Source organism: Stenella coeruleoalba, assembly GCF_951394435.1.
Source record: "Stenella coeruleoalba genome assembly, chromosome: 7".
NCBI classification, from domain to species: domain Eukaryota; kingdom Metazoa; phylum Chordata; class Mammalia; order Artiodactyla; family Delphinidae; genus Stenella; species Stenella coeruleoalba.
The window spans coordinates 40,362,498-40,388,204 of record NC_137153.1 but is presented as its reverse complement, the minus strand read 5'-3'; the positions used below and the strand labels follow the sequence as shown (position 1 = coordinate 40,388,204).

Sequence of the window (25,707 nt, the reverse complement as noted above, 5' to 3'; positions counted from 1 at the left end):
CCTTCACCAAACGAGAATGCAATAATTCTCATTACACAATACATCTTCCTGTTATCCTGGTATTTATTTAACAGCATTTTAATTAATTAATTAATTATTTTGATTTTAAACTCTTTATTTATTTTTTTACATCTCTATTGGAGTATAATTGCTTTACAATGGTGTGTTAGTTTCTGCTTTATAACAAAGTGAATCAGTTATACATATACATATGTTCCCATATCTCTTCCCTCTTGCGTCTCCCTCCCTCCCACCCTCCCTATCCCACCCCTCTAGGTGGTCACAAAGCACCGAGTTGATCTCCCTATGCTATGCGGCTGCTTCCCACTAGCTATCTATTTTACGTTTGGTAGTGTATATATGTCCATGCCACTCTCTCAATTTGTCGCAGCTTACCCTTCCCCCTCCCCATATCCTCAAGTCCATTCTCTAGTAGGTCTGTGTCTTTATTCCTGTCTTACTCCTAGGTTCTTCATGACATTTTTTTTTCTAAAATTCCATATATGTGTTAGCATACGATATTTGTCTTTCTCTTTCTGACTTACTTCACTGTGTATGACAGACTCTAGGTCCTTCCACCTCACTAGCAATAACTCAATTTCATTTGTTTTTATGGCTGAGTAATATTCCATTGTATATATGTGCCACATCTTCTTTATCCATTCATCCAATGAAGGACACTTAGGTTGTTTCCATCTCCTGGCTATTGTAAATAAAGGTGCGATGAACATTTTGGTACATGACTCTTTCTGAATTATGGTTTTCTCAGGGTATATGCCCTGTAGTGGGATTGCTGGGTCATATGGTAGTTCTATTTGTAGTTTTTTAAGGCACCTCCATACTCTTCTCCATAGTGGCTGTACCAATTCACATTCCCACCAGCAGTGCAAGAGTGTTCCCTTTTCTCCACACCCTCTCCAGCATTTATTGTTTCTAGATTTTTTGATGATAGCCATTCTGACTGGTGTGAGATGATATCTCATTGTAGTTTTGATTTTCATTTCTCTAATGATTAATGATGTTGAGCATTCTTTCATGTGTTTGTTGGCACTCTGTATATCTTCTTTGGAGAAATGTCTATATAGATCTTCTGCCCATTTTGGGATTGGGTTGTTTGTTTTTATGTTTGAGCTGCATGAGCTGCTTGTAAATTTTGGAGATTAATCCTTTGTCAGTTGCTTCATTTGCAAATATTTTCTCCCATTCTGAGGGTTGTCTTTTGGTCTTGTTTATGGTTTCCTTTGCTGTGCAAAAGCTTTGAAGTTTCATTAGGTCCCATTTGTTTATTTTTGTTTTTATGTCCATTTCTCTAGAAGGTGGGTCAAAAAGGATCTTGCTGTGATTTATGTCATAGAGTGTTCTGCCTATGTTTTCCTCTAAAAGTTTGATAGTTTCTGGCCTTACATTTAGGTCTTTAATCCATTTTGAGCTTATTTTTGTGTATGGTGTTAGGGAGTGTTCTAATCTCATACTTTTACATGTACCTGTCCAGTTTTCCCAGCACCACTTATTGAAGAGGCTGTCCTTTCTCCACTGTACATTCCTGCCTCCTTTATCAAAGATAAGGTGACCATATGTGTGTGGGTTTATCTCTGGGCTTTCTATCCTGTTCCATTGATCTATATTTCTGTTTTTGTGCCAGTACAATACTGTCTTGATTACTGTAGCTTTGTAGTATAGTCTGAAGTCAGGGAGCCTGATTCCTCCAGCTCTGTTTTTCTTTCTCTAGATTGCTTTGGCTATTAGGGGTCTTTTGTGGTTCCATACAAATTGTGAAATATTTTGTTCTAGTTCTGTGAAAAATGCCAGTGGTAGTTTGATAGGGTTTGCATTGAATCTGTAGATTGCTTCGGGTAGTAGAGTCATTTTCACAATGTTGATTCTTCCAATCCAAGAACATGGTATATCTCTCCATCTATTTGTATCATCTTTAATTTCTTTCATCAGTGTCTTATAATTTTCTGCATACAGGTCTTTTGTCTCCTTAGGTAGGTTTATTCCTAGATATTTTATTCTTTTTGTTGCAATGGTAAACTGGGAGTGTTTTCTTGATTTCACTTTCAGATTTTTCATCAATAGTGTATACGAATGCCAGATTTTCTGTGCATTAATTTTGTATCCTGCTACTTTACCAAATTCATTGATTAGCTCTAGTAGTTTTCTGGTAGCATCTTTAGGATTCTCTATGGTTTGTATCATGTCATCTGCAAACAGTGACAGCTTTACTTCTTCTTTTCCGATTTGGATTCCTTTTATTTCCTTTTCTTCTCTGATTGCTGTGGCTAAAACTTCCAAAACTATGTTGAATAAGAGTGGTGAGAGTGGGCAACCTGGTATTGTTCCTGATCTAAGTGGAAATGCTTTCCGTTTTTCACCGTTGAGGACGATGTTGGCTGTGGGTTTGTCATATATGGCCTTTTTATGTTGAGGAAAGTTCCCTCTATGCCTACATTCTGGAGGGTTTTTTATCATAAATGGGTGTTGAATTTTGTTGAAAGCTTTCTCTGCATCTATTGACATGACCATGTGGTTTTTCTCCTTCAATTTGTTAATATGGTTTATCACATTGATTGATTTGCGTATATTGAAGAATACTTGCATTCCTGGAATAAACCCCACTTGATCATGGTGTATGATCCTCTTAATGTGCTGTTGGATTCTGTTTGCTAGTATTTTGTTGAGGATTTTTGCATCTATGTTCATCAGTGATATTGGCCTGTAGTTTTACTTCTTTGTGACATCCTTGTCTTGTTTTGGTATCAGGGTGATGGTGGCCTCGTAGAATGAGTTTGGAAGTGTTCCTCCCTCTGCTATATTTTGGAAGAGTTTGAGAAGGATAGGTGTTAACTCTTCTCTAAATGTTTGATAGAATTTGCCTGTGAAGCCATCTGGTCCTGGGCTTTTGTTTGTTGGAAGATTTTTAATCACAGTTTCAATTTCAGTGCTTGTGATTGGTCTGTTCATATTTTCAATTTCTTCCTGATTCAGTCTTGGCAGGTTGTGCATTTCTAAGAATTTGTCCATTTCTTCCAGGTTGTCCATTTTATTGGCATGGAGTTGCTTGTAGTAATCGCTCACAATTATTTTTTTCTTTTTCTTTTTTTTTGGTACGCGGGCTTCTCACTGTTGTGGCCTCTCCCGTTGTGGAGCACAGGCTCTGGACGTGCAGGCTCAGCAGCCATGGTTTATGGGCCCAGCTGCTCCACGGCACTTGGGATCTTCCCGGACCAGGGCACAAACCCGTGTCCCCTCCATCGGCAGGCGGACTCTCAGCCAATATGCCACCAGGGAAGCCCTCTCATGATCTTTTGTATTTCTACAGTGTCAGTTGTTACTTATCCTTTTTCATTTCTAATCTATTGATTTGAGTCTTCTCCCTTTTTTTCCTGATAAGTCTGGCTAGTGGTTTATCAATTTTGTTTATCTTCTCAAAGAGCCAGCTTTTCGTTTTATTGATCTTTGCTATCATTTCCTTCATTTCTTTTTCATTTATTTCTGATCTGATCTTTATGATTTCTTTCCTTCTGCTAACTTTGGGATTTTTTTGTTCTTCTTTCTCTAATTGCTCTAAGTGCAAGTTTAGGTTGTTTATTCGAGATGTTTCCTGTTTCTTAAGGTAGGATTGTATTACTATAAACTTCCCTCTTAGAACTGCTTTTGCTGTATCCCATAGATTTTGGGTCATCGTGTCTCCATTGTCATTTGTTTCTAGGTATTTTTTAATTTCCTCTTGGATTTCTTCAGTGGTCACTTCGTTATTAAGTAGTGTATTGTTTAGCCTCCATGTGTTTGTATATTTTACAGAACTTTTCCTGTAATTGATATCTAGTCTCATAGTGTTGTGGTCGGTAATGGTACTTGATACAATTTCAGTTTTCTTAAATTTACCAAGGCTTGATTTGTGACCCAAGATATGATCTATCCTGGAGAATGTTCCATGAGCACTTGAGAAAAATGTGTATTCTGTTGGTTTTGGATGGAATGTCCAATAAATATCAATTAAGTCCATCTTGTTTAATGTATCTTTTAAAACTTGTGTTTCTTTATTTATTTTCATTTTGGATGATCTGTCCATTGGTGAAAGTGGGTGTTAAAGTCCCCTACTATGAATGTGTTACTGTCGATTTCCCCTTTTATGGCTGTTAGTATTTGCCTTATGTATTTTTGGGTGAATAAATATTTACAATTGTTATATCTTCTTCTTGGATTGATCCCTTGATCATTATGTAGTATCCTTCTTTGTCTCTTGTAATAGTCTTTATTTTAAAGTCTATTTTGTCTGATATGAGAATTGCTACTCCAGCTTTCTTTTGATTTCCATTTGCATGGAATATCTATTTCCATTCCCTCACTTTCAGTCTGTGTGTGTCTCTGGGTGTGAAGTGGTCTGTTGTAGACAGCATATATATGGGTCTTGTTTTTGTATCCATTCAGCCAGTCTGTGTCTTTTGGTGGGAGTATTTAATCCATTTATATAAGGTAATTATCGATATGTATGTTCCTATTCCCATTTTCTTAATTGTTTTGGGTTATTGTAGGTCTTTCCCTTCTCTTGTGTTTCTTGCCTAGAGAAGATCCATTAGCATTTGTTGTAAAGCTGGTTTGGTGATGCTGAACTCTCTCAGCTTTGCTTGTCTGTAAAGGTTTTAATTTCTCCATCAAATCTGAATGAGATCCTTGCTGGGTAGAGTCATCTTGGTTGTAGGTTTTTCTCCTTCATCACTTTAAATATGTCCTGCCAGTCCCTTCTGGCTTGCAGAGTTTCTGCTGAAAGATCAGCTGTTAACCTTATGGGGATTCCCTTGTGTGTTATTTGTTGTTTTTCCCTTGCTGCTTTTAATATGTTTTCTTTTTATTTAATTTTTGACAGCTTGATTAATATGTGTCTTGGAGTATTTCTCCTTGGATTTACCCTGTATGGGACTCTCTGTGCTTCCTGGACTTGATTAACTATTTCCTTTCCCATATTAGGGAAGTTTTCAACTATAATCTCTTCAAATATCTTCTCAGTCCCTTTTTTTTTTCTCTTCTTCTTCTGGAACCCCTATAATTCGAATGTTGGTGCGTTTAATGTTGTCCCAGAGGTCTCTGAGACTGTCCTCAGTTGTTTTTATTCTTTTTTCTTTATTCTGCTCTGCAGTAGTTATTTCCACTATTTTGTCTTCCAGGTCACTTATCCGTTCTTCTGCCTCAGTTATTCTGCTATTGAACCAGTCTAGAGTATTTTTAATTTCATTTATTGTTTTGTTCATCGTTGCTTGTTTCATCTTTCGTTCTTCTAGGTCCTTGTTAAATGTTTCTTGCATTTTCTCTATTCTATTTCCAAGATTTTGGATCATATTTACTATCATTTACTATTATTCTGAATTCTTTTTCAGGTAAACTGCCTATTTCCTCTTCATTTGTTAGGTTTGGTGGGTTTTTACCTTGCTCCTTCATCTGCTTTGTGTTTTTCTGTCTTCTCATTTTGCTTAACTTACTGTGTTTGGGGTCTCCTTTTCGCAGGCTGCAGGATCGTAATTTCCGTTGTTTTTGGTGTCTGTGCCCAGTGGCTAATGTTGGTTCAGTGGGTTGTGTAGGCTTCCTGGTGGAGGGGACTAATGTCTGTGTTCTGGTGGATGAGGCTGGATCTTGTCTTTCTGGTGGTTAGGTCCACGTGTGGTGGTGTGTTTTGGGGTGCCTGTGGACTTATCATTTTAGGCAGCCTCTCTGCTAATGGATGGGGTTGTGTTCCTGTCTTGCTAGTGTTTGGCGTAGGGTGTCTAGCAGTGTAGCTTGCTGGTCGTTGAGTCAAGCTGGGTGTTGGTGTAGAGATGGAGATATCTGGGAGATTTTCGCCATTTGATATTGCATGGAGCTGGGAGGTCTGTTGTGGACCAGTGTCCTGAAGTTAGCTCTCCCAGCTCAGAGGCAAAGCACTGACTCCTGGCTGGAGCACCAAGAGCCTTTCATCCACACGGCTCAGAATAAAAGGGAGAAAAAGTAGAAAGGAAGAAAGAAAGGGGATAAAATAAAATAAAGTAAGATAAAATAAATTTATTAAAATAAAAAATAATATTTAAGAAAAAGAAATTTTTTAAGTAAAAGAAAAAAACAACAAAAAAACGGATGGATATAACCCTAGGATAAATGGTGAAAGCAAAGCTGTACAGACAAAATTTCACACAGGAGCATACACATACACACTCACAAAAAGAGGAAAGGGGGAAAAAATCATAAATCTTGCTCTCAAAGTCCATCTCCTCAATTTGGGATGATTCGTTGTCTATTCAGGTATTCCACTGATGCATGGTACATCAAGTTGATTGTGGAGATGAAATCCGCTGCTTCTGAGGCTGCTGGGAGAGATTACCCTTTCTCTTCTTTGTTCGCAGAGTTCCCGGGGCTCAGCTTTGGATTTGGCCCCGCCTCGAAGTGTGGGTCGCAGGAGGGCATCTGTTCGTCGCTCAGACAGGACGGGGTTAAAGGAGCCGCTGATTCAGGGGCTCTGGCTCACTCAGGCCGGGGCGGGGGGGGGGGGGGGGGGAGGGAGGGGCTCGGAGTGCGGGTGGAGCCTGCGGCGCAGAGGCTGGCGTGACGTCGCACTGGCTCGACGTCACACCAGACTGAGGCGTGCCGTGCGTTCTCCTGGGGAAGTTGTCCCTGGATCCTGGGACCCTGGCAGTGGCGGGCTGCACAGCCTCCCCGGAAGGGAGGTTTGGATAGTGACCTGTGCTCACACACAGGCTTTTTGGTGTCGGCAGCAGCAGCCTTAGCGTCTCATGCCCGTCTCTGGGGTCCGCGCTTTTAGCCGCGGCTCGCTCTCGTCTCTGGAGCTCCTTTAAGCAGCGCTCTTAATCCCCTCTCCTCGCGCACCAGGAAACCAAGAGGGAAGAAAAAGTCTCTTGCCTCTTCGGCAGGTCCAGACTTTTTCCCGGACTCCCTCCTGGCTGGCCGTGGTGCACTAACCCCTTCAAGCTGTGTTCACGCTGCCAGTCCTCTCCCTGCGCTCTGACCGAAGCCCGAGCTTCAGCTCCCAGCCCCGCCTGCCCCGGCGGGTAAGCAGACAAGCCTCTGGGGCTGGTGAGTGCCGGTCGGCCCTGATCCTCTGTGAGGGAATCTCTGCGCTTTGCCCTCTGCACCCCTGTTCCTGTGCTCTCCTCTGCAGCTCCGAAGCTTTCCCCCTCCGCCACCCGCAGTCTCCACCCGCGAAGGGGCTCCTAGTGTGTGGAAACCTGTCCTCCTTCACAGCTCCCTCCCACTGGTGCAGGTCCTGTCCCTATTCTTTTGTCTGTGTTTATTCTTTTTTCTTTTGCCCTACCCAGGTACGTGGGGAGTTTCTTGCCTTTTGGGAGGTCTGAGGTCTTCTGCCAGTGTTGAGTAGGTGTTCTGTAGGAGTTGTTCCACGTGTAGATGTATTTCTGATGTATCTGTGGGGAGGAAGGTGATCTCCACGTCTTACTCTTCTGCCATCTTCCAAAAAGCCCCTCAACAGCTTTTTAAATGCACAGGCTTCCTTAGTGTGCTCAAAATGTGATTTGAATTATATAAGTTTGATTTACAAACAGCGTTTCAGGAGCACATAAAAGAAGCTATGTTTGGATGACTTACCCAGACACCTTGGCAGTTGTTGTCTGTTTCATTAAATCTTCCTCTTAATTGAGAGTTTAGTTGCTTGGCTATATTTGCTGTAGTAAATAGCTAGATTGCTATGTTCCTTTTCCTGCATGTTTGGAGGGATAACAGCTTTATAGTTAAATTCAGAGACTGCTTTTGGGACAAGTGCTTTTTGTCTGTTTTTAAATAAACTTTTAATTTGTGAATAATTTTAAATATACCGAAAAGTTGCAAAGATGGTATCCAGAGTTCCCAGATACGCCTCACCTTGTTTCCCTGATGCTAACATCTTGCATCACTTACATTTGTCAAAACTAAGAAACTGACATTGGTATGTTACTCTTAACTAAACTTCAGACTTTATGTGAATTTGGCCAACAACTGACTTTTGAAACAGTTGGAGGTGAACTTGATTCCAGGGTGAAGGTCTAGTGTTTAAAAGTTTTAGAAGTGGTCTGTGTGCTTTGATATGAGCACTGTTCTGTCAGTGTAAAGCCAGTAGCTTCTATTTTAGATAGGATTTTGATGTATTTTCTTTTGAACATTTCTGTATGGTACCAATATTTGGTAGAGCTTAACTCCTCTTATCTCTGTGGCCTCATTTTTATCGATCACTTTTGTTAGTTTTAACTTAGCTAGTGATAGGAAAGAATGGTTTTCTGGCATAAGAATATTTTGGAGTCTCTCAAATATTCCCTTAAAAGGAAATATGTATTTATCTAAAACAAAAATTAAGCCACATTTTATAAAGATGTTCTCTTCTCTCCTTTTTTTTTCCATTTTCTTGTTCATTTATTCCTTTTTATCAGATCTTCAATGTAAATACGGCTTTTAGAAAAGTCTGATTTTTTTTTTCTTTTTAAGTATTTACTCAAGGACCAGCTATCAAGGAGTAATAAATGAAAGTGGAAATGAAAGAGACTTGGCCTGGGTTGATAGTGGATATAAATGGCCCTTATGGGCCATAAACCACTTTGACCAATTAGAGTGTGATCTTACTTGGCTTTGTGTGATAGAATCTTTGTGGGTATTTATGAGATTTGTAGCCGTAGCCCACAGATAATGGCTTTTCTTAGAATTGCTTTCTTTCCCTCTTAACCCTCTTTAAAACTAAAGAAAAATAGCCAAATAGCGCATATATATGTAATTTCCCTTCTGGTCTAAATGTACATTCCAAGTTAAGGACATCAGGTCACATTTGGATTTATAGCCCTTCAGTATTTCTGCTGTCATCTTATAGTAATTGCGCAAGAAGTTTAGCTCCCACAAATCTTTATGATAAGAAGTTTCAGCTACTTTTTTTTCCTAGTTGTTTTGATGAGATCCCCTTCTTTCACACTGGGAGTTTCTGGACTTACCAGGAAGCAAGCAGCTTGGGATCCCTGTGAAGCTGGTTGCATCACCGTATGAAGCCAGAAGAATTAAAATGGCAGCTCTTTCGTCCTTGCATGTGTATTCCTCATTCAGCTCAGAACCGAGATTTCTGTGAAATGGTCCCTTTGCTTAGGAATTCACCCGCTATTTGGAGATAGAGAGTGAAGCGTGTTGAAAGAAATTAAAACAGAAATAAAAACAAATAAACAAAAAGTCCCTGATAAAAGAAAAATGGGTGAGCATGGAAGATGATGGCTGACTGAACCTAGTGACAGTCCCGATTGCCTCTCGCACAGCATGGTGTGGGAACGCGGGATGTGGTGGCAGACACTCTGCTTTCCACTTGGAGCAAGGATGGGGCAGAGAGACCCCGAGCCAGCATCAGCCAGGCCAGGAGGGTGCCATCGATGGCGTGTGAGGTTGGGAGGAAGGCAGTAAAGATCCCCATATAACGTCTCTCCGGGGTGCTGGGACCTTGCAGAGTCCGACACCAGACACCAGCCCTAGCCAGGGTGCTGTGAGGAGGGACAGGTGTTATCAGGTCTTCGGATGTCAGCAGGGCCCGGGTACCAGGCCAGTGCTTTTTCTATCTGATCGTCATTGGCAGCCTGGCTAGCAACTGAGAAAGGGAGGAAAGACTTTCCCAAACTTCAAACACTAGATCGATTGTTTTGGATCCCATGCTTAGAACTGAACTCTGCTCTGGTCAGTTTTGAGTTATGTCTAAAGCACGACATGCAGTGCAATCTAGAGAACGGTGGTGTTTATCTTTCTAACACATGGAAGAGCACAACTGGTGACAGTCAAATTAATTTCATTTTGTTTTGGTTTTCCATCGGCCCTTTACAATTTAGTCAGTAAGAGTAATCTTCTCGGGTTCCTAGAACAGTAGCATCGCACTCTATATTGCACGTTAGAATCAACCGGTGAGTTTTAATTGTTGTTTTATCTTATTTCATTGTTTAAGACACATTCCTGGGGCCCATCTCTGGCAATTCTGATTCAATGGCTCCGGCTTTGGCATTTTTCATTTTTGAGATTCCCAGTGACTCCAATGTACAGCCAAGTGTGAGAGTCACTGGTCTGGATGGGAGCTCTGACCCAAGTAAGATTTTTCTGCTCATTGTTGAGTAACAGACAATCCTTTGGTCACTTGAGGTTGCAGACAAAATCTCAACTGAGAAACAGGATGTCTCTTCTGAGTTAGAAACCAACTCTGGACTTGCTTTGAGGGTCAGTGTCCTCTCCCCTCCCAGTTCGGGCTGGCAGCATGGGGGCGGGGGCTGGAGCTCGCTAATGAGGCGGAGGGGTTGGGCTTGGGGTACAGAGGGCGGGGAAGTGTGCTGGCTGGTGGCTCTGTGCTCTTGGGACCTGGCGGTGTTCAATGCCGATTCACCGATCTTGTTTCCTGGAGACCTTTGTGGAGGTTCCTCTGTCTGCAGCACCCTCTCCTGCAGTTCCCACGACATAAATGCATTTCTGTTCTGGCTGCTGGAAGCACCTCCTTCCTCAGCACCCAGGAATGCAGCTTTGTGCTTTTGGGGTCCCTCTGGCCCTCTGGACTCCCCGTGCAGACTTCCTCCATCTGGTCCACGGGGAACCCTAGTGATCCCTTGTCCTGCCTGACATTTCTGGGTGTACGGGTGGAACCCAAACGTTCCACCACAGGTGGCCTGAGCCTTCTCTAGCAGAGCCAGACACTTGTCCTCTGAGCCTTTCGCCTGCAGAGAACACAGGACACGTCCTCAAGCGCAGCCGGTGGAAGCCCCATGGTGGGGTGGTGACGTTGGCAACACTTCTCCCCAAAGAAACTTCTTTATAAGTCCTTCCTTTTTCTCTTCTCTCTGGGACCTTTTGAAGTCTCAGCGTGAATCAGATGTTTCAAAGGACAGTGGATTCAGTTCTCAGCCATTTCCTTTGTGAATTCCGCCTGTGAGTGTCTCATGTTCACTTTGGTGTCGGTTACTAAGGCAGGAGAGTCTTGCTTAACATCCTGTTGTACTAGAATCCTAGGATTTTGAACAATTTGTCAGATCTGTCTGGAGGTTTAACAAACAGAGGGCGCTGGGCTACCCACCAACAGGCAATAAAACAAAGCCCTTTCTCCTACTAATAGAAAACACTGCAACCACCCATAAAATGACGAAAGATGAAGAAACACTTGGGCTTTCATTTCTGTCCCCTGCTTCTGTTTGTGGTGGTCTTTACCCTGGCTTCTAATTCCCAGGAATGTCCCCGTCCCGCTATTAGGCAGGATCTACTCATGGAAGGCAGGAAGGAAAGCTGTTCAGCTGAAGGTGTGCAGAAATTGCAGGCAATAAAGAATTAAGCACCCCTTCGAATGTTCTCTTTTTGTGGAAGCCGTTGAACAGAAAAACTAAGTGGAATAGGTAGAACCTCAAAAATTTTACTTTTAATGAGATAACTCCTGTCTTTTGCTGTGGATCCAAATGACTCATTCATATCTGGTGTTTGAGCTTGGAATTTAAACATAGTTTTCCCCCTCTCCTCATTATTCCAAAGGAAGCTTGGCACAGGGGGAAGGGTTTGGGTTTGGAACTCAGATCTGATTCACATAAGAGTTCTGTCTCTCACGACCTGTGTGGCTTTGAGTGATTTTCTTACCACCTCTAAACCTAGCTTTGCTTCTCTGTAAAATGTAGGGTTCTAGCACCTCCTTAGAAGGTGGTTGTGAAGATGAGCGTCTGGGAGTGCCCTCAGGGTACCTGACCCGGAGCAGGGAGGAGCTCAGTGTGGTCCTCTCCTGAGGGAGGTGTGAGAGCATAATGACACGGTACCCATCCTCACGTCCCTTTGTGCTTATGCTCTGTAGCCTTTAGGAAGAAACTTGCTGACCAGAAACGCTTTTCTCTCAGCTTTGTCCTCCCTCATCTAGAGGCTTGGGCTTGCCCAGAGAAGAGGACCTCCAGACTCTGCCCCCTGACTACCTGAGCTTCTAGACTAGGCCCTTTCAGGAGAAAACTAAGTCAGCGTTGGGCTCCTAGAGAGGGTGGGTGAATGAGAGCTCTCTCAGGTGTCTAAGCTGTCTCCTCCCCCTCTCCATTTGGAGTGGGGTCCAGACATGTGCCACTGGGGACAAAACACACCTCTTGCCCTTACCCCTAATATTTTCTGCAGTCGCTGCCCTCCCCCCTCAATATTTAGGTATGCTATTTTCAGGTTTGCTCTACGCTTCACTTGGGGCCTTTTGACTTTGGTCAAACTTGCCATGGAGTTGTAAACCAGGGTTTCTCAAACTTTGATGAGCAATTAGATCTCCTGGGAATCCTGTTAAATGCAGATTCTGATGCTATGAGTCTGGAGAAGGGCTTAGAGTCTGCATTTCTAACAAGCTCCCAGATGGTGCTCAAAATCCATGGACCACACTTTGAGTAGTAAGGATAGTTCGCTTCTGCCCTGCAGAACCTAGCCAGGGTCAGTGGTGGTGGTGGGGGGGTGTGTGAGCACTGAAAGAACTGGTCAGGCATCCATCGAGGTTACCTCACTGACTCTCCAAGGGTATTAACCAGCAATAATGATAAAAATATGGAATAGTTGGTGCACAGAGATGCACTCTAATTGGGCTTGGCAAAAGGTAGGATGGCTTAAGGAGGCTTGGGAGAGTGAATAAGTAGAGACAGCAGTGCAGGCACAAACACAGAAAGCATGGGGTTATCTGAGGATTCTCTAAAGATTCTGCTGTATCCTATTTAGCTTACAGGTCAAAAATAAGACTTGTCTAAGATGAAATTGATCCATTATGTGGATGTCACTGGAATTCAATCCCACCTATAGAGAAGTCCCTTCATGAGCACGAATGGGTGGGTGGAGACTGAGTGGAGATTAGGAGTGGTGAGGGCACCTTTTAAGCACAATTCTAAGCAGAAATTCATGGCAGAGAGATTGCTTGTGAGTGCCATGAGGAAGAAACCTGGAGCCTTTGTTAGCATCTTTTGATTAGATAGCACAAGTTCTAAGAATTTTCAAGGTCAGATATTACTGTAAACGTGAACACGTTGATTGCTTAAGAGTGGATTCTCCTGTTGAAATCATTAATCAAATGATTAATACTTCAGGCTTGGAACAAGCCTAGCCAGAGCACTAGATGATAAAACACCCAGGTTTTAAAGCTTTCCATTCTTTAGGCTGTACATAAAGAGTGCCTTTAAGGCCCACTCATTCAGGAAGAATGTCACAGCTCAAGAATGCTCATTCACATAAGCAGTGGGAGTCAGTGACTTATGCTGCCTAATTTGGGAGCAGTTGCCTCCTATGCAAAATGCGCGTCAGGAGCAAACTATAAATATTGGAAGAGTTTTCCCCGCAGCTTTTCATTTGTGCCGTTTTATCCAAAGACTCATGACGTCTGGATGAACTAGAGCTCTCTACAGCACTTAGAATTGCCCTCGAACTGGCCTGTTTAGGTTTGGTGTACTTAGGCCAAAGAATGTACGGTGGGGAAGTTTCTCCAAATGTTACACATTAAGAAAATATAAAGCCACCCACTACTTGTTCTTAAGGCCATTTGTCAGGACCCATGTCTTGTTCTGGGAGTGAAAGGACAGAAAGTTTTACTTGCTTTTCTGCCTTAAAAACGGAGAAGGGTATGGTTCAGCTATAGACTCATAATAATCATGATAATTAAGATTTATACTTAAATAGCTCTTTTTGTCTCAAGAGTACTAATGTTAATTAATTATGCCTCCTGAAGCTCCTGAGGAGTTGCCAAGCCAATGCTATTATCCTCTTCTGTCGGATGAAGACTCCTTTGTTACAGAAAATGGGAAGAGGCTCCCAGTGCTTCATGGCACAGTAATGGTTCATCCAGAAAGAAAACCCAGACGTCCGAACCCCCGACGTTTTCAGGCCCCGAGTTCAGCCTACCATTTAGACAGGGAAGAGGAGAAGGATCTGGAAATCAAAAGGCAGACTGCCATGAGTTAGAAAACACTGTTGACAAAGCAAGGGCAGTTTATTTGAAAAGAACAAATCTTTTGCTATGCCTTTATCATATGGAATTCTTTGAAATATTTTTTAAGATCACACTAAAAAGAGTCTGCAAAAAGAATTGCAAGAAAAGTCTTAAAAAAATCTTTTTTGAGCATTAGAGACTAAAAGCTTAAAGGAAAGAAACAGATGTGTCTCTTGGCCTCCACTATTATTTTTATCTTTAGAGCAGAATGGAAAGTGAACCCTCTGGTCAGGCTACCTATCTTCCCACAGTTTTTTTTTTAATCCTACAAATGTGCTTTTCCTTTTACTGTAGAGTTTTACAGTTAAAAAGTCATAAAGATTTTCTCATGAAGATTTATATAAAGTCGTAAGATTTACTCACCAGCTATAAATGAGATTAGAAAATGGAAGTAAACAGGTCCTTGCATGAAGTCATTTAGCATGGAATTAAGAGGATGGCGGAGTGCTTTGGTTTGATATTGTTGAGGGGAGAAAAATGATTTTATCATCCATGTTTAGAAGCCTAAATGCCCAAAGGGTCTGTGTCTTGGAGGTGCAGACGTTGCACGTTGAATACAAAGCTTTGTCAGGAGTGTGTGTGTGGTTATAATACAGTTTCCATTGCTCTTTTCACTTGGGGTGTTTCAGATTTCAGGCTGCACTCTGGACCTCAGTCCTCTTCCCATAATTCCTGACAACATGCCTTGGGTCAAGAATGAGGTACTGACAGAAATGGAAGAATTTGTTGCACCCATCTTCTCAGACCATAAAGAGATGCAGTCCTTTTTCCCTTCCCTTGAGTTTTGGTTGACCTTTTGACTTTTTTTTGGCCAATAGCAAATGGGAGAAATAACACTGTGTCAGTTCTGAGTCTAGACTTTAGGTTGGCTGGAGATAAACACCAACCTTGGGAAAGAGGTTGTGGAGGATTACAAAGATATGGAGAGAAGCCCAGCCAGCCCCAAGCTGTCCCGGTCATACCAGCCGAGGGGCATGGAGGGAAGGGAAGCCAACTTGGATCTTGCAGTCCCAGCTGGACTGCCCCAGTCAACATCACGTGGAGCCCACTAAGCACTGCCCAAATTGAAGAAGTAGGGCAAATAAATGGTTGTTATTCTTATTGTTTTAATAAAAAAAAAAGCACGAGATACTAGTGAGTGTAGCACCTGGAGATGCTCAGCAGACTCTTGGGAAGACAGTACTTGAACATCAGACAAGCAGACATTGGCACTCGTCTGGTTTTGGTTGGTGTAGCTTCTGCTCTTGGGTGAGCTGCGGAGGTAGAGATGGTCTGCTGCTTGTTCAGAATGCCAGTGGGTTAAGGGAGTTCCAGGATGTCCATATTTTATTCTGGAGATTCCCAACATGAAGCGTTAGGTCTTGAGGCCACCTCTGCTACCTCTGTCTAAGATTTCTTACTTAAACAGAGCTACTCGGATAGTCTTCAAGGAAACATAACCCTTCTCAAATCTCCACGACAAGTGCATTACTCAAGTGCATTTATCTTTCATTCATTCTCTTTTTACTGGCTTTTTCCCTTCTAGCTCATGTTTGTCTTTTCTCACTCACCTTTTAATCCTGATTATCTCCCAACAGCGGTTCCTACCTTTAGCATATAACGGTACATAATGAATGAATTTAAACTAAGTAAATTAGACTTTAAAATGGCAGGGTATCTTCAAAATTTGACCATTGCCAAAAGTCTAAAAAGGAAATGGTGATTTTTTTTCCTGTGGCTGCATTTAAAATGATGTTAATAACTACTGTGCTATTGGTGTGTAAACCTCACTGGAGGTTAGCTTGACTGAGAAGTTGCTAGAAGCAAAATAATCTGCTTGATAAGCTGGGGTCAGCTGGAGTAATGTGACCCTGGCTTTTCATAAAGTCCAGGTCTGTGCATCCGTCCACACGGCAGGCCTCCTAAACCTTCGTACAGAAAGAGGCGTTTCTTTCTTTTGATGAGTAGGTCCTCGTCAGAAATAGTACAGTATGGTAGGGAAGGAAAAAAAAACCCATTATTGTTCCTCCTACGTTGTCTTTCTGTGAGTTTCATAATCTTGCACTAAATTTGGCTAATCCTGACAATGAAAGTGAAATGACAATATTTCTCATGCATCTGGGACAATGAAACTAGGAAAATATAGTGCTTCTCAGAAAGTGTAGACATGACCTAATGGTTTTGATGGTGAATTTGGTAGAAAAGGCATGCACTGATATGAATCGGAAGTCTGGAAAAGGACCTGTTTTCCAGATTCTGAGCTAACCTATTTTCTTTTGATCCCACCCCAAACCCCAGTTTTCAGTACCTGACATTTGCTAAATTGAATTGATTCGACATTTTGGATCTTCCTGGGGCTTTGTGTGAGTAATGTGTTTGGGTGTTCCCTGTCTGCGATGAACCTGAATACACCTGTATGTCAGTCATATTCACTGAAGCCCTTTCACGTGTGTGGTGTAGATACACCTGGCTCTGAATCCTGAGTCTTTTTACTTTCTTATGGAATCAGGTGGTGGCTACATGTGGAGTTGCTGAGAGCATGAGAATAAATCAGGGTGACTGACTGGTCCCAATTTTAGCACTACAAGTCCTATGTCCAGGGAAAGCGCTCATCCTGGACAAATTGCAAGGATTTGTTCGGAACTATCCCAGTTTTAAAACTTAAACTCCTTGGCCTCAGGTAATCTTGGTTGGTTGGTTGGTTAATCTAGTACAAATGAGGATCCACATACTTATATCCAAATACTTAAAAAATATACATCCAGTTAAGGAATTGTTAAATAGGTTCTATCCTCCTACCTTGGCAAATGTATGTTCATAATGACCTGAAAGCCTGGGTCTGAAGATCAAATTCTCAGACTCTTGGAGTTCCAAGCCAGAACATAGTGGTTTTGGTAGAGCTGGTCCCGGCCATGTCCCCTGCCCTGTGCCTCCGGCTACATGGTGAGAGGTATAATGAGAGGGGATGGGTGTGCATGTGGACACCTCAACCCACCCGTTCTCGCTCAGTCGTCACCCCACCCTTGGGGTCTTGAGTCAGAGGGAGGGAGCTCACACTGATGGTGAGGCCGCCTGGAGCTGACCAATGTAGGGGAGAGGGTGCCTAGTCCCAGCAAGTGTGTGGGGGGCCTGTGTTGAGGGAACTCTGGGTCCCAGGGACCTGGAGTCAGGTCTAGAAGTGAAGAGTAGACTCTAGTGGGCGGATGCCTTGCAAATTCAGATGGTAGGTTGAGGGCACAGTGAGAAGGGGATCTGAGTGGGTTCTTCTAAAGTAACAGATTACTGAGCAGTTCAAAGAATGACTTGCTCTCTTGGGATTATAGAACCTTTCCTTCAGCAGGGGTGGGAAATCCTCACCTTGAGGGGACACCATTAGGTCCAGGGACTTTGCAAAGAGAAAGGACTTCAGGGGATGAGTGGGTGTCCTGCAAATGATATTCCCAGGGCTGCTCCTGGGATATTCTCCTGCTTTATTCACTGAATTACCCCTCAACCTGCAGGGCAACTTTCAAGATCCTTCTCAGGAATGTCATATCAGCTACAAATAATTCTGACAATGCATATTAGCATTTTGTAACGCAAAGCTACTTTGAAGTGGTGTTTGAGATTATAAAACTCAAAATACAATTGAAAATGACTGGAATCGATAACTTAGCATGAATTCATCAGAAGTGGCTGCACAGGTTGTGCACTGCACAATTCCAGATGGTTCCATTAACATAGATGATAGTCTTAATGGTGCCCCCAGGAGTTGTACAAAGCATGGACTGCATGGCAGTATGTAGCATTCCTGAATCGAAGTGCCCAACAATCTACTTAATTTTTCCCCTGCTAAAATAGATATTCTTCTAAGTTGAACTGGGTTGAAATTCTAATTTAGCATTAGGACTACTTTTATTTGGTTCTTCATTTAGACTAACCTTGATTCTTTACTGGGGAACACATGAACAGAAACTTGGCTCAAGTTTCAGTTATTTTAAGTATTTTTCTACTAAGAGTTCAGAAATGAAATGAGAACCAAGTAAACTTTATGGTTTACAAATTTTACTTTTTCACATGGTAAGGAAAGACTAAAAGCATAGAAAGTGGCTTTGGAAATTCATTGTGTAATCACTTAAATATTACATCAAAATTTAATTTTAATTCCAAGCAGGCTTTCATATAGACACCCAGTTACTTCTCAGTGCAGAGTAAGTAGCAAATGTTTTTTGGCACCGTTTTTTTTTTTACATCGTTTTTGGAGTATAATTGCTTTACAATGGTGTGTTGGTTTCTGCTTCATAACAAAGTGAATCAGTTATACATATACATATGTTCCCATATCTCTTCCCTCTTGCGTCTCCCTCCCTCCCACCCTCCCTATCCCACCCCTCCAGGCGGTCACATAGCACCGAGCTGATCTCCCTGCGCTATGCAGCTGCTTCCCAGTAGCTATCTATTTTATATTTGGTAGTGTATATATGTCCATGCCTTTCTCTCGCTTTGTCACAGCTTACCCTTCCCCCTCCCCATATCCTCAAGTCCATTCTCTAGTAGGTCTGTGTCTTTATTCCTGTCTTACCCCTAGGTTCTTCATGACATTTTATTTTCTTAAATTCCATATATATGTGTTAGCATATGGTATTTGTCTTTCTCTTCCTGACTTACTTCACTCTGTATGACACACTCTAGGTCTATCCACCTCATTACAAATAGCTCAATTTCGTTTCTTTTTATGGCTGAGTAATATTCCATTGTATATATGTGCCACATTCTTCTTTATCCATTCATCCGAAGATGGACGCTTAGGTTGTTTCCATCTCTTGGCTATTGTAAATAGAGCTGCAATGAACATTTTGGTACATGACTCTTTTTGAATTATGGTTTTCTCAGGGTATATGCCCAGTAATGGGATTGCTGGGTCATATGGTAGTTCTATTTGTAGTTTTTTAAGGAACCTCCATACTGTTCTCCACAGTGGCTGTATCAATTTATATTCCCAGCCAACAGTGCAAGAGGGTTCCCTTTTCTCCACACCCTCTCCAGCATTTATTGTTTCTAGATTTTTTGATGATGGCCATTCTGACTGGTGTGAGATGATATCTCATTGTAGTTTTGATTTGCATTTCTCTAATGATTAATGAAGTTGAGCATTCTTTCATGTGTTTCTTGGCAGTCTGTATATCTTCTTTGGAGAAATGTCTATTTAGTTCTTCTGCCCATTTTTGGATTGGGTTGTTTGTTTTTTTGTTATTGAGCTGCATGAGCTGCTTATAAATTTTGGAGATTAATCCTTTGTCAGTTGCTTCATTTGCAAATATTTTCTCCCATTCTGAGGGTTGTCTTTTGGTCTTGTTTATGGTTTCCTTTCTGTGCAAAAGCTTTGAAGTTATTAGGTCCCATTTGTTTATTTTTGTTTTTATTTCCATTTCTCTAGGAGGTGGGTCAAAAAGGATCTTGCTGTGATTTATGTCATAGAGTGTTCTGCCTATGTTTTCCTCTAAGAGTTTGATAGTTTCTACCCTTACAATTAGGTCTTAATCCATTTTGAGCTTATTTTTGTGTATGGTGTTAGGGAGTGATCTAATCTCATACTGTTACATGTACCTGTCCACTTTTCCCAGCACCACTTATTGAAGAGGCTGTCCTTTCTCCACTGTACATTCCTGCCTCCTTTATCAAAGATGAGGTGACCATATGTTTGTGGGTTTATCTCTGGGCTTTCTATCCTGTTCCATTGAACAATCTTTCTGTTTTTGTGCCAGTACAATACTGTCTTGATTACTGTAGCTTTGTAGTATAGTCTGAAGTCAGGGAGCCTGATTCCACCAGCTCCATTTTTCGTTCTCAAGATTGCTTTGGCTATTCGGGGTCTTTTGTGTTTCCATACAAATTGTGGAATTTTTTGTTCTACTTCTTTGAAAACTACCAGTGGTAATTTGATAGGGATTGCATTGAATCTGTGGATTGCTTTGGGTAGTATAGTCATTTTCACAACGTTGATTCTTCCAATCCAAGAACATGGTATATCTCTCCACCTAGTTGTATCATCTTTAATTTCTTTCATCAGTGTCTCATAATTTTCTGCATACAGGTCTTTTGTCTCCATAGGTAGGATTATTCCTAGATATTTTATTCTTTTTGTTGTAATGGCAAATGGGTGTGTTCTCTTGATTTCACTTTCAGATGTTTCATCATTAGTGTATAGGAATGCCAGAGATTTCTGTGCATTAATTTTGTATCCTGCTACTTTACCAAATTCATTGATTAGCTCTAGCAGTTTTCTGGTAGCATCTTTAGGATTCTCTATGTATAGTATCATGTCATCTGCAAACAGTGACAGCTTTACTTTTTCTTTTCTGATTTGGATTCCTTTTATTTCCTTTTCTTCTCTGATTGCTGTGGCTAAAACATCCAAAACTATGTTGAATAAGAGTGCTGAGAGTGGGCAACCTTGTCTTGTTCCTGATCTTAGTGGAAATGCTTTCCATTTTTCACCATTAAGGATGATGTTGTGTGTGGATCTGTCATATATGGCCTTTATTATGTTGAGGAAAGTTCTCTCTATGCCTACTTTCTGCAGGGTTTTTATCATAAATGGGTGTTGAATTTTGTCGAAAGCTTTCTCTGCATCTATTGAGATGATCATATGGTTTTTCTCCTTCAATTTGTTAATATGGTGTATCACGTTGATTGATTTGCGTATATTGAAGAATTCTTGCATTCCTGGAATAAACCCCACTTGATCATGGTGTATGATCCGTTTAATGTGCCATTGGATTCTGTTTGCTAGTATTTTGTTGAGGATTTTTGCATCTATGTTCATCAGTGATATTGGCCTATAGTTTTCTTTCTTTGTGACATCCTTGTCTGGTTTTGGTATCAGGGTGATGGTGGCCTCGTACAATGAGTTTGGAAGTGTTCCTCCCTCTGCTATATTTTGGAAGAGTTTGAGAAGGATAGGTGTTAGCTCTTCTCTAAATGTTTGATAGAATTTGCCTGTGAAGCCATCTGGTCCTGGGCTTTTGTTTGTTGGAAGATTTTAAATCACAGTTTCGATTTCAGTGCTTGTGATTGGTCTGTTCATATTTTCTGTTTCTTCCTGATTCAGTCTTGGCAGGTTGTGCATTTCTAAGAATTTGTCCATTTCTTCCAAGTTGTCCATGTTATTGGCATAGAGTTGCTTGTAGTAATCTCTCATGATCTTTTGTATTTCTACAGTGTCAGTTGTTACTTCTCCTTTTTCATTTCTAATTCTGTTGATTTGAGTCTTCTCCCTTTTTTTCTTGATGAGTCTGCCTAATGGTTTATCAATTTTGTCTATGTTCTCAAAGAATCAGCTTTTCGTTTTATTGATCTTTGCTATCGTTTCCTTCATTTCTTTTTCATTTATTTCTGACCTGATCTTTATGATTTCTTTCCTTCTGCTAACTTTGAGTTTTATTTGTTCTTCTTGCTCTAATTGCTTTAGGTGCAAGGTTAGGTTGTTTATTCGAGATGTTTCCTGTTTCTTAAGGTAGGATTGTATTGCTATAAACTTCCCTCTATAACTACTTTTGCTGCATCCCATAGGTTTTGGGTCGTCGTGTCTCCATTGTCATTTGTTTCTAGGTATTTTTTTATTTCCTCTTGGATTTCTTCAGTGATCGCTTCGTTATTAAGTAGTGTATTGTTTAGCCTCCATGTGTTTGTATTTTTTACAGAACTTTTCCTGTAATTGATATCTAGTCTCATAGTGTTGTGGTCGGAAAAGATATTTGAAACAATTTCAATTTTCTTAATTTTACCAAGGCTTGACTTGTGACCCAAGATATGATCTATCCTGGAGAATGTTCCATGAGCACTTGAGAAAAATGTGTATTCTGTTGTTTTTGGATGGAATGTTCTATAAATATTAATTAAGTCCATCTTGTTTAATGTATCTTTTAAAGCTTGTGTTTCCTTATTTACTTTCATTTTGGATGATCTGTCCATTGGTGAAAGTGGCGTGTTAAAGTCCCCTACTATGAATGTGTTACTGTCGATTTCCCCTTTTATGGCTGTTAGTATTTGCCTTATGTATTGAGGTGCTCCTATGTTGGGTGCATAAATATTTACAATTGTTATATCTTCTTCTTGGATTGATCCCTTGATCATTATGTAGTATCCTTCTTTGTCTCTTCTAATGGTCTTTATGTTAAAGTCTATTTTTTCTGATATGAGAATTGCTACTCCAGCTTTCTTTTGGTTTCCATTTACATGAAATACCTTTTCCCATCCCCTTACTTTCAGTCTGTATGTGTCTCTAGGTCTGAAGTGGGTCTCTTGTAGACAGCAAGTATATGGGTCTTGTTTTTGTATCCATTCAGCCAATCTGTGTCTTTTGGTGGGAGCGTTTAGTCCATTTACATTTAAGGTAATTATCGATATGTATGTTCCTATTCCCATTTTCTTAATTGTTTTGGGTTCGTTATTGTAGGTCTTTTCCTTCTGTTGTGCTTCTTGCCTAGAGAAGTTCCTTTAGCAGTTGTTGTAGAGCTCGTTTGGTGGTGCTGAACTCTCTCAGCTTTTGCTTGTCTGTAAGGGTTTTAATTTCTCCATCAAATCTGAATGAGATCCTTGCTGGGTAGAGTAATGTTGGTTGCAGGTTTTTCTCCTTCATCACTTTAAATATGTCCTGCCAGTCCCTTCTGGCTTGCAGAGTTTCTGCTGAAAGATCAGCTGTTAACCTTATGGGGATTCCCTTGTGTGTTATTTGTTGTTTTTCCCTTGCTGCTTTTAATGTGTTTTCTTTGTATTTAATTTTTGACAGTTTGATTAATATGTGTCTGGGAGTATTTCTCCCTGGATTTATCCTGTATGGGACTCTCTGTGATTCCTGGACTTGATTAACTATTTCCTTTCCCATATTAGGGAAGTTTTCAACTACAATCTCTTCAAATATCTTCTCAGTCCCTTTTTTTTTTTCTCTTCTTCTTCTGGAACCCTTATAATTCGAATGTTGGTGCGTTTAATGTTGTCCCAGAGGTCTCTGAGACTGTCCTCAGTTCTTTTCATCCTTTTTTCTTTATTCTGCTCTGCAGTAGTTATTTCCACTATTTTGTCTTCCAGGTCACTTATCTGTTCTTCTACCTCAGTTATTCTGCTATTGATCACATCTAGAGTATTTTTACTTTCATTTATTGTGTTGTTCATCAGTGTTTGTTTCATCTTTAGTTCTTCTAGGTCCTTGTTAAATGTTTCTTGCATTTTGTCTATTCTATTTCCAAGATTTTGCATCATCTTTACTATCATTATTCTGAATTCTTTTTCAGGTAGACTGCCTATTTCCTCTTCATTTGTTAGGTCTGGTGGGTTTTTATCTTGCTCCTTCATCTGCTGTGTGTTTTTCTGTCTTCTCATTTTGCTTATCTTACTGTGTTTGGCGTCTCCTTTTTGCAGGCTGCAGGTTTGTAGTTCTCGTTGTTTTTGGTGTCTGTCCCCAGTGGCTAAGGTTGGTTCAGTGGGTTGTGTAGGCTTCCTGGTGGAGGGGACTAGTGCCTGTGTTCTGGTGGATGAGCCTGGATCTTGTCTTTCTGGTGGGCAGGTCCACGTCTGGTGGTGTGTTTTGGGGTGTCTGTGGACTTATTATGATTTTAGGCAGCCTCTCTGCTAATGGGTGGGGTTGTGTTCCTGTGTTGCTAGTTGTTTGGCATAGGATGTCCAGCACTGTAGTTTGCTGGTCGTTGAGTGTAGCTGGGAGCTGTCGTTGAGATGGAGATCTCTGGGAGATTTTCTCTGTTTGATATTATGTGGAGTTGGGAGGTCTCTTGCGGACCAGTGTCCTGAAGTTGGCTCTCCCACCTCAGAGGTAGAGCACTGACTCCTGGCTGCAGCACCAAGAGCCTTTCATGCACAAGGCTCAGAATAAAAGGGAGAAAAGGTAGAAAGAAAGAATTAGTAGAAGGAGAAAGAAAGAAAGAAGGAAAGAAAGAAAGGAGGGAGGGAGGAAGGAGGGAAGGAAAGAAAGAAAGAAGAAGTAAAATAAAATAAAGTAAGATAAAATATAATAAATTTATTAAAATAAAAAAATTAAGAAATAGGAAAAAATAAAAACAAAACAAAAAAACAACAACAAAAAAAAACGGATGGATAGAACCCTAGGACAAATGGTGGAAGCAAAGCTGTACAGCATAAATATTGCTCTCAAAGTCCACCTCCTCAACTTGGGATGATTCGTTGTCTATTCATGTATTCCACAGACATCAAGTTGATTGTGGAGCTTTAATCCGCTGCTTCTGAGGCTGCTGGGAGAGATTTCCCTTTCTCTTCTTTGTTCTCACAGCTCCCAGGGGCTCAGCTTTTGATTTGACCCCGCCTCTTCGTGTAGGTCGCCGGAGGGCATCTGTTCTTCTCTCTGACAGGACGGTGTTAAAGGAGCCGCTGATTCGGGGGCTCTGGTTCACTCAGGCCGGGGAGAGGGAGGGGCTCGAAGTGCGGGTCAAGCCTGCGGCGGCAGAGGCCGGCATGACGTTGCACCAGCCTGAGGCGCGCCGTGAGTTCTCCTGGGGAAGTTGTCCCTGGATCCTGGGACCCTGGCAGTGGCGGGCTGGACAGGCTCCCCGGACGAGGTGTGTAGATAGTAACCTGTGCTCGCACACAGGCTTCTTGGTGGCGGCAGCAGCAGCCTTAGCGTCTCATGCCCGTCTCTGGAGTCCGCACTTTTAGCCGCGGCTCGCGCCTGTCTCTGGAGCTCCTTTAAGCAGCGCTCTTAATCCCCTCTCCTCGCGCACCAGGAAACAAAGAGGGAAGAAAAAGTCTCTTGCCTCTTCGGCAGGTCCAGACTTTTTCCCGGACTCCCTCCCGGTTAGCCGTGGCGCACTAACCCCCTGCAGGCTGTGCTCACGCCGCCAACCCCAGTCCTCTTCAGGTGCTCCGACCGAAGCCCGAGCCTCAGCTCCGAGCCCCGCCCGCCCCGGCGGGGGAGCAGACAAGCCTCTCGGCCTGGTGAGTGCCGGTCGGCCCTGATCCTCTGTGCGGGAATCTCTCCGCTTTGCCCGCCGCAGCGCTGTTGCTGTGCTCTCCTCCGCGGCCCCGAAGCTTTCCCCCTCCGCCACCCGCAGTCTCCACCTGCTAAGGGGCTTCCTAGTGTGTGGAAAACTTTCCTCCTTCACAGCTCTCTCCCACTGGTGCAGGTCCCGTCCCTATCCTTTTGTCTGTGTTTATTCTTTTTTCTTTTGCCCTACCCAGGTACGTGGGGAGTTTCTTGCCTTTTGGGAGGTCTGAGGTCTTCTGCCAGTGTTCAGTAGGTGTTCTGTAGCAGTTGTTCCACGTGTAGATGTATTTCTGGTGTATCTGTGGGGAGGAAGGTGATCTCCGCGTCTTACTCTTCCGCCATCTTCCCGGAAGCCTTCACCGGCTCTTTTTGACAGTGATTTTAAAAAGTTAAAAAATTTTTCGTTTTTTTCAGATTTTCTTAGTAATATTTTTAAATGAATATTCTGACCATCTTGGAGACTAACGACACATCCAAAATAATTAAATGATATATTCTTGAATTTCTCTGTGATATAACATTTATTTATAATCTCAGTAGAGAAAGTACATTTGTTTTTCTATGCTGTATTAGGGTAAAAAAAAAAGGGTTTATTCTGTCATAGAAATGTCCCTGAAGACCAAGTGGAGAGCAAAATTGTGCTTTAGGTATTATTATCTAGGCTGGTTAATAACGTGTTTGTGAATACAAATGGACCTGCCACAACATAGTTTGAAAGTAACCCCCAAATCATCAGAGAATAACAAAAGTGGTATAGAAATGATCTGTTTCTGGAATAGAAATACCAAAGTTA

General features: G+C 41.7%; 1 protein-coding gene across 4 annotated transcripts in view; it reads left to right on the top strand.

Annotated features, from left to right (window-relative positions):
* Window positions 1–25,707, top strand: part of NTRK2 (neurotrophic receptor tyrosine kinase 2) — a gene marked incomplete at its 3' end in the record, with an annotated part of 377,788 nt that overhangs the window by 58,810 nt on the left and 293,271 nt on the right. The gene's annotated exons all lie outside the window — the stretch shown is intronic.